The sequence below is a fragment of the Rutidosis leptorrhynchoides genome, chromosome 7 (assembly GCF_046630445.1).
Source record: "Rutidosis leptorrhynchoides isolate AG116_Rl617_1_P2 chromosome 7, CSIRO_AGI_Rlap_v1, whole genome shotgun sequence".
Classification (NCBI taxonomy): Eukaryota; Viridiplantae; Streptophyta; class Magnoliopsida; order Asterales; family Asteraceae; genus Rutidosis; species Rutidosis leptorrhynchoides.
This window is the reverse complement of record NC_092339.1, coordinates 282,377,962-282,390,360: the sequence shown is the minus strand read 5'-3', so window position 1 is coordinate 282,390,360 and position 12,399 is coordinate 282,377,962.

The window sequence follows — 12,399 nt, the reverse complement described above, 5'->3', positions numbered from 1 at the left end:
ATGGGCTGCTAAGAGCTGATCGTTGGAGTGTATATAACAATAGTACATACATCTAAAAGCTGTGTATTGTACGAGTGCGAATACAGGTGCATACGAGTAGAATTGTTGATGAAACTGAACGAGGATGTAATTGTAAGCATTTTTGTTAAGTAGAAGTATTTTGATAATTGTATTGAAGTCTTTCAAAAGTGTATAAATAAATATTAAAACACTACATGTATATACATTTTAACTGAGTCGTTAAGTCATCGTTAGTCGTTACATGTAAGTGTTGTTTTGAAACCTTTAGGTTAACGATCTTGTTAAATGTTGTTAACCCAATGTTTATAATATCAAATGAGATTTTAAATTATTATATTATCATGATATTATCATGTATTAATATCTCTTAATATGATATATATACATTAAATGTCTTTACAACGATAATCGTTACATATATGTCTCGTTTAAAAATCATTAAGTTAGTAGTCTTGTTTTTACATATGTAGTTCATTGTTAATATACTTAATGATATGTTTACTTATCATAGTATCATGTTAACTATATATATATATATATATATATATATATATATATATATATATATATATATATATATATATATATATCCATATATATGTCATCATATAGTTTTTACAAGTTTTAACGTTCGTGAATCACCGGTCAACTTGGGTGGTCAATTGTCTATATGAAACATATTTCAATTAATCAAGTCTTAACAAGTTTGATTGCTTAACATGTTGGAAACATTTAATCATGTAAATATCAATCTCAATTAATATATATAAACATGGAAAAGTTCGGGTCACTACAGTACCTACCCGTTAAATAAATTTCGTCCCGAAATTTTAAGCTGTTGAAGGTGTTGACGAATCTTCTGGAAATAGATACGTGTATTTCTTCTTAATCTGATCTTCACGCTCCCAGGTGAACTTGGGTCCTCTACGAGCATTCCATCGAACCTTAACAATTGGTATCTTGTTTTGCTTAAGTCTTTTAACCTCACGATCCATTATTTCGACGGGTTCTTCGATGAATTGAAGTTTTTCGTTGATTTGGATTTCATCTAACGGAATAGTGAGATCTTCTTTAGCAAAACATTTCTTTAAATTCGAGACGTGGAAAGTGTTATGTACAGCCGCGAGTTGTTGAGGTAACTCAAGTCGGTAAGCTACTGGTCCGTCAATAATCTTGAATGGTCCAATATACCTTGGATTTAATTTCCCTCGTTTACCAAATCGAACAACGCCTTTCCAAGGTGCAACTTTAAGCATGACCATCTCTCCAATTTCAAATTCTATATCTTTTCTTTTAATGTCAGCGTAGCTCTTTTGTCGACTTTGGGCGGTTTTCAACCATTGTTGAATTTGGATGATCTTCTCGGTAGTTTCTTGTATAATCTCCGGACCCGTAATCTGTCTATCCCCCACTTCACTTCAACAAATTGGAGACCTGCACTTTCTACCATAAAGTGCTTCAAACGGCGCCATCTCAATGCTTGAATGGTAGCTGTTGTTGTAGGAAAATTCTGCTAACGGTAGATGTCGATCCCAACTGTTTTCGAAATCAATAACACATGCTCGTAGCATGTCTTCAATCGTTTGTATCGTCCTTTCGCTCTGCCCATCAGTTTGTGGATGATAGGCAGTACTCATGTCTAGACGAGTTCCTAATGCTTGCTGTAATGTCTGCCAGAATCTTGAAATAAATCTGCCATCCCTATCAGAGATAATAGAGATTGGTATTCCATGTCTGGAGACGACTTCCTTCAAATACAGTCGTGCTAACTTCTCCATCTTGTCATCTTCTCTTATTGGTAGGAAGTGTGCTGATTTGGTGAGACGATCAACTATTACCCAAATAGTATCAAAACCACTTGCAGTCCTTGGCAATTTAGTGATGAAATCCATGGTAATGTTTTCCCATTTCCATTCTGGGATTTCGGGTTGTTGAAGTAGACCTGATGGTTTCTGATGCTCAGCTTTGACCTTAGAACACGTCAAACATTCTCCTACGTATTTAGCAACATCGGCTTTCATACCCGGCCACCAAAAATATTTCTTGAGATCCTTGTACATCTTCCCCGTTCTAGGATGTATTGAGTATCTGGTTTTATGAGCTTCTCTAAGTACCATTTCTCTCATATCTCCAAATTTTGGTACCCAAATCCTTTCAGCCCTATACCGGGTTCCGTCTTCCCGAATATTAAGACGCTTCTCCGATCCTTTGGGTATTTCATCCTTTAAATTTCCCGCTTTTAAAACTCCTTGTTGCGCCTCCTTTATTTGAGTAGTAAGGTTATTATGAATCATTATATTCATAGATTTTACTCGAATGGGTTCTCTGTCCTTCCTGCTCAAGGCATCGGCTACCACATTTGCTTTCCCCGGGTGGTAACGAATCTCAAAGTCGTAATCATTCAATAATTCAATCCACCTACGCTGCCTCATATTCAGCTGTTTCTGATTAAATATGTGTTGAAAACTTTTGTGGTCTGTATATATAATACTTTTAACCCCATATAAGTAGTGCCTCCAAGTCTTTAATGCAAAAACAACCGCGCCTAATTCCAAATCATGCGTCGTATAATTTTGTTCGTGAATCTTCAATTGTCTAGACGCATAAGCAATCACCTTCGTTCGTTGCATTAATACACAACCGAGACCTTGCTTTGATGCGTCACAATAAATCACAAAATCATCATTCCCTTCAGGCAATGACAATATAGGTGCCGTAGTTAGCTTTTTCTTCAATAACTGAAACGCTTTCTCTTGTTCATCATTCCATTCAAATTTCTTCCCTTTATGCGTTAATGCAGTCAAGGGTTTTGCTATTCTGGAAAAGTCTTGGATGAACCTTCTGTAGTAACCAGCTAGTCCTAAAAACTGGCGTATGTGTTTCGGAGTTTTCGGGGTTTCCCACTTTTCAACAGTTTCTATCTTTGCCGGATCCACCTTAATACCTTCTTTGTTCACTATGTGACCGAGGAATTGAACTTCTTCCAATCAAAATGCACATTTTGAAAACTTAGCGTACAATTCTTCCTTCCTCAATACTTTTAACACCTTTCTCAAATGTTCACCTTGTTCTTGGTCATTCTTTGAGTAAATAAGTATGTCATCAATGAAAACAATGACAAACTTGTCAAGGTATGGTCCACACACTCGGTTCATAAGGTCCATGAACACAGCTGGTGCATTAGTTAAACCAAACGGCATGAACATAAACTCATAATGACCGTAACGTGTTCTGAAAGCAGTCTTTGGAATATCATCTTCTTTCGCCCGCATTTGATGATACCCGGAACGTAAGTCAATCTTTGAATAAATAGACGAGCCTTGTAGTTGATCAAATAAGTCGTCAATTCTCGGTAGTGGGTAGTGGTTCTTGATGGTAAGTTTGTTCAACTCTCGGTAGTCGATACACAACCTGAATGTACCATCTTTCTTCTTGACAAACAAAACAGGAGCTCCCCACGGTGATGTGCTTGGTCAAATGAAACCACGCTCTAAAAGTTCTTGTAATTGGCTTTGCAGTTCTTTCATCTCGCTGGGTGCGAGTCTGTAAGGAGCACGAGCTATTGGTGCAGCTCCTGGTACAAGATCTATTTGAAATTCAACGGATCGATGTGGGGGTAATCCCGGTAATTCTTTCGGAAATACATCGGGAAATTCTTTTGCAATGGGAACATCATTGATGCTCTTTTCTTCAGTTTGTACTTTCTCGACGTGTGCTAGAACAGCATAGCAACCTTTTCTTATTAGTTTTTGTGCCTTCAAATTACTAATAAGATGTAGCTTCGTGTTGCCCTTTTCTCCGTACACCATTAAGGGTTTTCCTTTTTCTCGTATAATGCGAATTGCATTTTTGTAACAAACGATCTCTGCTTTCACTTCTTTCAACCAGTCCATACCGATTATCACATCAAAACTTCCTAACTCTACTGGTATCAAATCAATCTTAAATGTTTCGCTAACCAGTTTAATTTCTCGATTCCGACATATATTATCTGCTGAAATTAATTTATCATTTGCTAATTCGAGTAAAAATTTACTATCCAAAGGCGTCAATGGACAACTTAATTTAGCACAAAAATCTCTACTCATATAGCTTCTATCCGCACCCGAATCAAATAAAACGTAAGCAGATTTATTGTCAAAAAGAAACGTACTCGTAACAAGCTCCGGGTCTTCCTGTGCCTCTGCCGCATTAATATTGAAAACTCTTCTGTGGCCTTGTCCATTCGTGTTCTCCTGGTTCGGGCAATTTCTAATAATGTGGCCCGGTTTTCCACATTTATAACAAACTACATTGGCATAACTTGCTCCGACACTACTTGCTCCGCCATTACTCGTTCCAACACCATTTGTTCCTTTCGTTCTATTAACCCCTGGTCTGTAGACCTCACACTTCGCCGCGCTATGACCATTTCTTTTACACTTGTTGCAAAATTTGATGCAGAACCCCGAGTGATACTTTTCACACCTTTGGCATAGCTGTTTCTGATTGTTGTTGTTGTTGTGGTTATTATTGTTGTTGGGATGATTGTTGTAGTTGCTATTGTTGTTGTTGTTGTTGTTGTTGTTGTTGTTGTTGTTGTTGTTGTTGTTGTTGTTGTTGGGCCGTTTGTTGTAGTTGCGATTGATGTTGCGATTGTTGGGATAATTGTTGCGATTATTGTTGTAATTGCTGTTGTTGTTGTATTGGTGATTCTTATCACCGTTTTCCTCCCACTTTCTTTTGACTTGTTTCACATTGGCCTCTTCAGCAGTCTGTTCTTTAATTCTTTCTTCAATCTGGTTCACTAGTTTGTGAGCCATTCTACATGCCTGTTGTATGGAGGCGGGCTCGTGTGAACTTATATCTTCTTGGATTCTTTCCGGTAATCCTTTCACAAACGCGTCGATCTTCTCTTCCTCATCTTCGAATGCTCCCGGACACAATAGGCACAATTCTGTGAATCGTCTTTCGTACGTGGTAATATCAAATCCTTGGGTTCGTAACCCTCTAAGTTCTGTCTTGAGCTTATTGACCTTGGTTCTGGGACGGTACTTCTCGTTCATCAAGTGCTTGAATGCTGACCACGGTAGTGCGTACGCATCGTCTTGTCCCACTTGCTCTAGATAGGTATTCCACCATGTTAACGCATAACCTGTGAAGGTATGCGTAGCGTACTTTACTTTGTCCTCTTCAGTACACTTACTTATGGCAAACACCGATTCGACCTTCTCGGTCCACCGTTTCAATCCGATCGGTCCTTCGGTTCCATCAAATTCCAAAGGTTTGCAGGCAGTAAATTCTTTGTAGGTGCATCCTACACGATTTCCTGTACTGCTAGATCCAAGGTTATTGTTGGTATGTAGCGCAGCCTATACTACGGCTATGTATGAAGCTAGAAAAGTACGGAATTCCTCTTCATTCATATTCACGGTGTGTCGAGTAGTCGGTGCCATTTCCTTCAAAATAGTCAAATGGAACAAGTTAATCATACAGAATATTAAGAGTAGTTAATAGTATTTCGTAGCATAATATGAACTCATTTATAAAAGCTTTTTCTTCATATTAGCGTTTTATAAGTTTAAATTCGGGTAGTACCTACCCGTTAAGTTCATACTTAGTAGCTAATATACAATTCAACTACTACAATTCTATATGAAAAACTGATTATAATAATATTTCGCGTTCAAACTTTTATACAATATTTTACAAACTTACAATACCGCTTATTTTATATAAAGCATGAAATATAGCACACAATAACTTTGATACAAGATAGTTGTGAAGATAATTCTAGCTAGTACATAAGTCGTTCAGCAAAGACAATAAAGACACGTAATTCATACGTCCAGAAACAAGTCATGCATTCTGGTTTTACTAGGACTACTTCCCATCCTTGGTCTTGTGGAACATAACCGTTATGGCCGTTGATAAGGCAGCGTGTTGTAACGTCGTCAAAGGGACGAGGGTTACGTAATGTCCAACAGTCCCGTAACAATCTAAAAACCTCATTTCTTACCCCAATTACCGACTCCGTCACTTGTGGGAACGTTTTGTTTAATAGTTGTAGGCCGATGTTCTTGTTCTCACTTTGGTGAGAAGCGAACATTACTAATCCGTAAGCATAACATGCTTCTTTATGTTGCATGTTAGCCGCTTTTTCTAAATCACGAAGTCCAATATTCGGATATATTGAGTCAAAATAATTTCTTAACCCATTGCGTAAAATAGCATTTGGGTTCCCCGCAATATATGCGTCAAAGTAAACACATCGTAACTTATGGATTTCCCAATGTGATATCCCCCATCTTTCGAACGAAAGCCTTTTATAAACTAAGGCATTCTTGGAACGTTCTTCGAATGTCTTACAAACTGATCTCGCCTTAAATAGTTGTGCCGAAGAATTCTGACCGACTCTAGACAAGATCTCATCAATCATGTCTCCTGGTAGGTCTCTTAAAATATTGGGTTGTCTATCCATTTTGTGTTTTTATACTGTAAAATAGACAAGAGTTAGATTCATAAAAAAAAATACTTATTAATACAAGCAATTTTTACATATATCATAAAGCATAAGCACACTATATTACATATATTACACCACACGAATACAACTATCTTATTCCGACTCGCTTATTTCTTCTTCTTCGGTTTTGGTTTGTTTTGCCAAGTTTCTAGGGATATATGATGTTCCCCTAATACGAGCCGTCGTTTTCCACAATAGTTTAGAAAAACCTAGTGGTTTAGAGGTTCCCGGGTCATTGTTACAACTTAAGGACTTCGGGGGTTGACGATACATATAAAGTTCATCGGGGTTGGAATTAGATTTCTCTATTTTTATGCCCTTTCCCTTATTATTTTCTTTTGCCTTTTTAAATTCAGTTGGGGTAATTTATATAACATCATCGGAATTCTCGTCAGAATCCGATTCATCGGAGAATTGGTAATCCTCCCAATATTTTGCTTCCTTAGCGGAAACACCATTGACCATAATTAACCTTGATCGGTTGGTTGAGGATTTTCTTTTACTTAACCGTTTTATTATTTCCCCCACCGGTTCTATTTCTTCATCCGGTTCCGATTCTTCTTCCGGTTCCGATTCTTCTTCTGGTTCCGACTCTTCTTCCGGTTCCTCTTCGGAAACTTGTGAATCAGTCCACGAATCATTCCAATTTACATTTGACTCTTCATTATTATTAGGTGAGTCAATGGGACTTGTTCTAGAGGTAGACATCTATCACATAATATCAAACGCGTTAATAAATTAATATATCACATAATATTCACATGTTAAAAATATATAGTTTCCAACAAAATTTGTTAAGCAATCATTTTTCAAGTAAACACGGTCGAAGTCCAGACTCACTAATGCATCCTAACAAACTCGATAAGACACAATAATGCAAAATTCTGGTTCTCTAAGACCAACGCTCGGATACCAATTGAAATGTCCCGTTCTTATTGATTAAAAACGTTCCATATTAATTAATTTCGTTGCGAGGTTTTGACCTCTATATGAGACGTTTTTCAAAGACTGCATTCATTTTTAAAACAAACCATAACCTTTATTTTATAAATGAAGGTTTAAAAAGCTTTACGTAGATTATCAAATAATGATAATCTAAAATATCCTGTTTACACACGACCATTACATAATGGTTTACAATACAAATATGTTACATCGAAATCAGTTTCTTGAATGCAGTTTTTACACAATATCATACAAATATGGACTCCAAATCTTGTCCTTATTTTAGTATGCAACAGCGGAAGCTCTTAATATTTACCTGAGAATAAACATGCTTTAAACATCAACAAAAATGTTGGTGAGTTATAGGTTTAACCTATATATATCAAATCGTAACAATAGACCACAAGATTTCATATTTCAATACACATCCCATACATAGAGATAAAAATCATTCATATGGTGAACACCTGGTAACCGACATTAACAAGATGCATATATAAGAATATCCCCATCATTCCGGGACACCCTTCGGATATGATATAAATTTCGAAGTACTAAAGCATCCGGTACTTTGGATAGGGTTTGTTAGGCCCAATAGATCTATCTTTAGGATTCGCGTCAATTAGGGTGTCTGTTCCCTAATTCTTAGATTACCAGACTTAATAAAAAGGGGCATATTCGATTTCAATAATTCAACCATAGAATGTAGTTTCACGTACTCGTGTCTATTTTGTAAATCATTTATAAAACCTGCATGTATTCTCATCCCAAAAATATTAGATTTTAAAAGTGGGACTATAACTCACTTTCACATATTTTTACTTCGTCAGAAAGTAAGACTTGGCCACTGGTTGATTCACGAACCTATAACAATATATACATATATATCAAAGTATGTTCAAAATATATTTACAACACTTTTAATATATTTTGATGTTTTAAGTTTATTAAGTAAGCTGTCCTCGTTAGTAACCTACAACTAGTTGTCCACAGTTAGATGTACAGAAATAAGTCGATAAATATTATCTTGAATCAATCCACGACCCAGTGTATACATATCTCAGTATTGATCACAACTCAAACTATATATATTTTGGAATCAACCTCAACCCTGTATAGCTAACTCCAACATTCACATATAGAGTGTCTATGGTTGTTCCGAAATATATATAGATGTGTCGACATGATAGGTCGAAACATTGTATACGTGTCTATGGTATCTCAAGATTACATAATATACAATACAAGTTGATTAAGTTATGGTTGGAATAGATTTGATATCAATTTTCACGTAGCTAAAATGAGAAAAATTATCCAATCTTGTTTTACCCATAACTTCTTCATTTTAAATCCGTTTTGAGTGAATCAAATTGCTATGGTTTCATATTGAACTCTATTTTATGAATCTAAACAGAAAAAGTATAGGTTTATAGTCGGAAAAATAAGTTACTAGTCATTTTTGTAAAGGTAGTGATTTCAGTCGAAAGAACGACGTCTAGATGACCATTTTAGAAAACATACTTCCACTTTGAGTTTAACCATAACTTTTAGATATAGTTTCATCTTCATAATAAAAATCTTTTTCTCAGAATAACAACTTTTAAATCAAAGTTTATCATAGTTTTTAATTAACTAACCCAAAACAGCCCGCGGTGTTACTACGACGGCGTAAATCCGGTTTTACGGTGTTTTTCGTGTTTCCAGGTTTTAAATCATTAAGTTAGCATATCATATAGATATAGAACATGTGTTTAGTTGATTTTAAAAGTCAAGTTAGAAGGATTAACTTTTGTTTGCGAACAAGTTTAGAATTAACTAAACTATGTTCTAGTGATTACAAGTTTAAACCTTCGAATAAGATAGCTTTATATGTATGAATCGAATGATGTTATGAACATCATTAATACCTTAAGTTCCTTGGATAAACCTACTGGAAAAGAGAAAAATGGATCTAGCTTCAACGGATCCTTGGATGGCTCGAAGTTCTTGAAGCAGAATCATGACACGAAAACAAGTTCAAGTAAGATCATCACTTGAAATAAGATTGTTATAGTTATAGAAATTGAACCAAAGTTTGAATATGATTATTACCTTGTATTAGAATTATAACCTACTGTAAGAAACAAAGATTTCTTGAGGTTGGATGATCACCTTACAAGATTGGAAGTGAGCTAGCAAACTTGAAAGTATTCTTGATTTTATGTAACTAGAACTTGTAGAATATATGAAGAACACTTAGAACTTGATGATAGAACTTGAGAGAGATCAATTAGATGAAAAAAATTGAAGAATGAAAGTGTTTTTAGGTGTTTTTGGTCGTTGGTGTATGGATTAGATATAAAGGATATGTAATTTTGTTTTCATGTAAATAAGTCATGAATGATTACTCATATTTTTGTAATTTTATGAGATATTTCATGCTAGTTGCCAAATGATGGTTCCCACATGTGTTAGGTGACTCACATGGGCTGCTAAGAGCTGATCATTGGAGTGTATATACCAATAGTACATACATCTAAAAGCTGTGTATTGTACGAGTACGAATACAGGTGCATACGAGTAGAATTGTTGATGAAACTGAACGAGGATGTAATTGTAAGCATTTTTGTTAAGTAGAAGTATTTTGATAAGTGTATTGAAGTCTTTCAAAAGTGTATAAATACATATTAAAACACTACATGTATATACATTTTAACTGAGTCGTTAAGTCATCGTTAGTCGTTACATGTAAGTGTTGTTTTGAAACCTTTAGGTTAACGATCTTGTTAAATGTTGTTAATCCAATGTTTATAATATCAAATGAGATTTTAAATTATTATATTATTATGATATTATCATGTATTAATATCTCTTAATATGATATATATACATTAAATGTCTTTACAACGATAATCGTTACATATATGTCTCGTTTAAAAATCATTAAGTTAGTAGTCTTGTTTTTACATATGTAGTTCATTGTTAATATACTTAATGATATGTTTACTTATCATAGTATCATGTTAACTATATATATATATATATATATATATATATCCATATATATGTCATCATATAGTTTTTACAAGTTTTAACGTTCGTGAATCACCGGTCAACTTGGGTGGTCAATTGTCTATATGAAACATATTTCAATTAATCAAGTCTTAACAAGTTTGATTGCTTAACATGTTGGAAACATTTAATCATGTAAATATCAATCTCAATTAATATATATAAACATGGAAAAGTTCGGGTCACTACAATACCTCTCCTGGAATTCTGATTCTTCAGTAGCGATCACTGATGCTATCTGTTCTCCATTTCTGGAAATTGTCCTCCTTAATGCTTCCTCTTCAGAAATGTCTTCTTTAGTTTCGAAGGTAGGTTCGGGAAACTCCTCACAGTCTTCCCTTGACTGGGGTTCCTGATGTACCGGAATGAAATCTGTTTCTTCATTCGGTCTTCTCCTTAGTAGAGGTAAAGGAATGCCTTGTCCTAGCGGTGCTATTTGAATAGTATGGCCAAGAAGTTTACTTTCGGAGAGGGGGGATATGGGATGACTAAGGTCTATGGCTGAATGGTTGTTGAGATTTCCTTCAGGAGGTGTAAAGAACAGATCCTTAGAAATTTGATCTTGACTGCAAATAGCCATAGTCTCTTCCATGTATTCGTTGATGAGTTCTTGAAAAGAATCAGAGAGATTCACATCCTCTTCCGCAGGATGGTTCATGAGGCGATCAACATTGAATGTGATTTCTTCTCCTCCAACCCTTAACTTCAACGATTTCTCGTGAACGTCAATTACGGCCTTGGCAGTATTTAGGAATGGTCTGCCAAGAATGAGTAGGACCTTCGTGTCTTCCTCAATATCCATAATGACAAAATCAACGGGAAATGCGAACTTATCCACTCTGACTAGGACATCTTCAGCTATTCCCTGAGGAATCTTAACTGATCTGTCTGCGAGTTGGATAGTCATTCTGGTTGGCCTCAAGTCATTTAATCCTAGCTTCTTGAATAATGAATAGGGCATTAGGTTTACACTGGCTCCTAAGTCTGCTAACGCATTGCTAATTTGGACATCTTGCAGGTAGCAAGGTACCGTAAATCTTCCTGTATCTCCTAACTTAGGGGGAATTCCATGCTGCAACACTAATGAGCATTCTTCACTTAAGGGCAAGCTAAGTATCTCTCTTAACCTCTCTTTATTTGAAAGCAGTTCTTTGAAAAATTTAGCGCAGTTTGGCATTTCTACTAAAGCATCTACTAGACGTACATTCAAATGCAAATTCTTAATAATATCCCAATACTTAATAAATTGTGCTTCTTGTTTTTCCTTCCTAAGCCTACCTGGGAAAGGTATGCGGGCACGCGGAATAATTTTCGGGGTCTTAGGAGAGATAGGTTCCGGTAGATTGACGACTGGGTCAATTGGCACAGGTTCCTTATCGGAAAAATCTTGTATGGGTATATTAACAGTTGTTTCTTTTCCTCCTCTAGCAATTACTAGGGCATCAAACTCACTACACTCTATATCAATTTTAGTGGTTAAACGTTTAAGCGTAAGCTGAAAATTAGTGATTAATTCTTCAAAAGTCTTTATCAACGTGTCGAACTTATTCTGGCATTCTATGACTCGAAGGTTTATCATGTATTGCTTTTTCATAAATTCAGCTAAAATTTCCTTAGAGTGGAGAGTAGGTTTGTGCAATGGAAAAATTATATTATGATCCAAGCTATGTTGCTGTTTGTGTGCCCATCTAGGGTAAGGATACCTTAGATTGGTTCTAGTAGCATCGGAGTTCTTAGGAATTTGTAAACTTTGAAGAGTGAGGGTGAGATCTTGTAACCTGGTTTCCAACATTTTTACCGTATGAGCGAAGACATCATCCTTCTCAGTAGCTTCATTGTTTCAGTCTTCCTGTTGTGTAGCTATCGTGTCCAAGAGA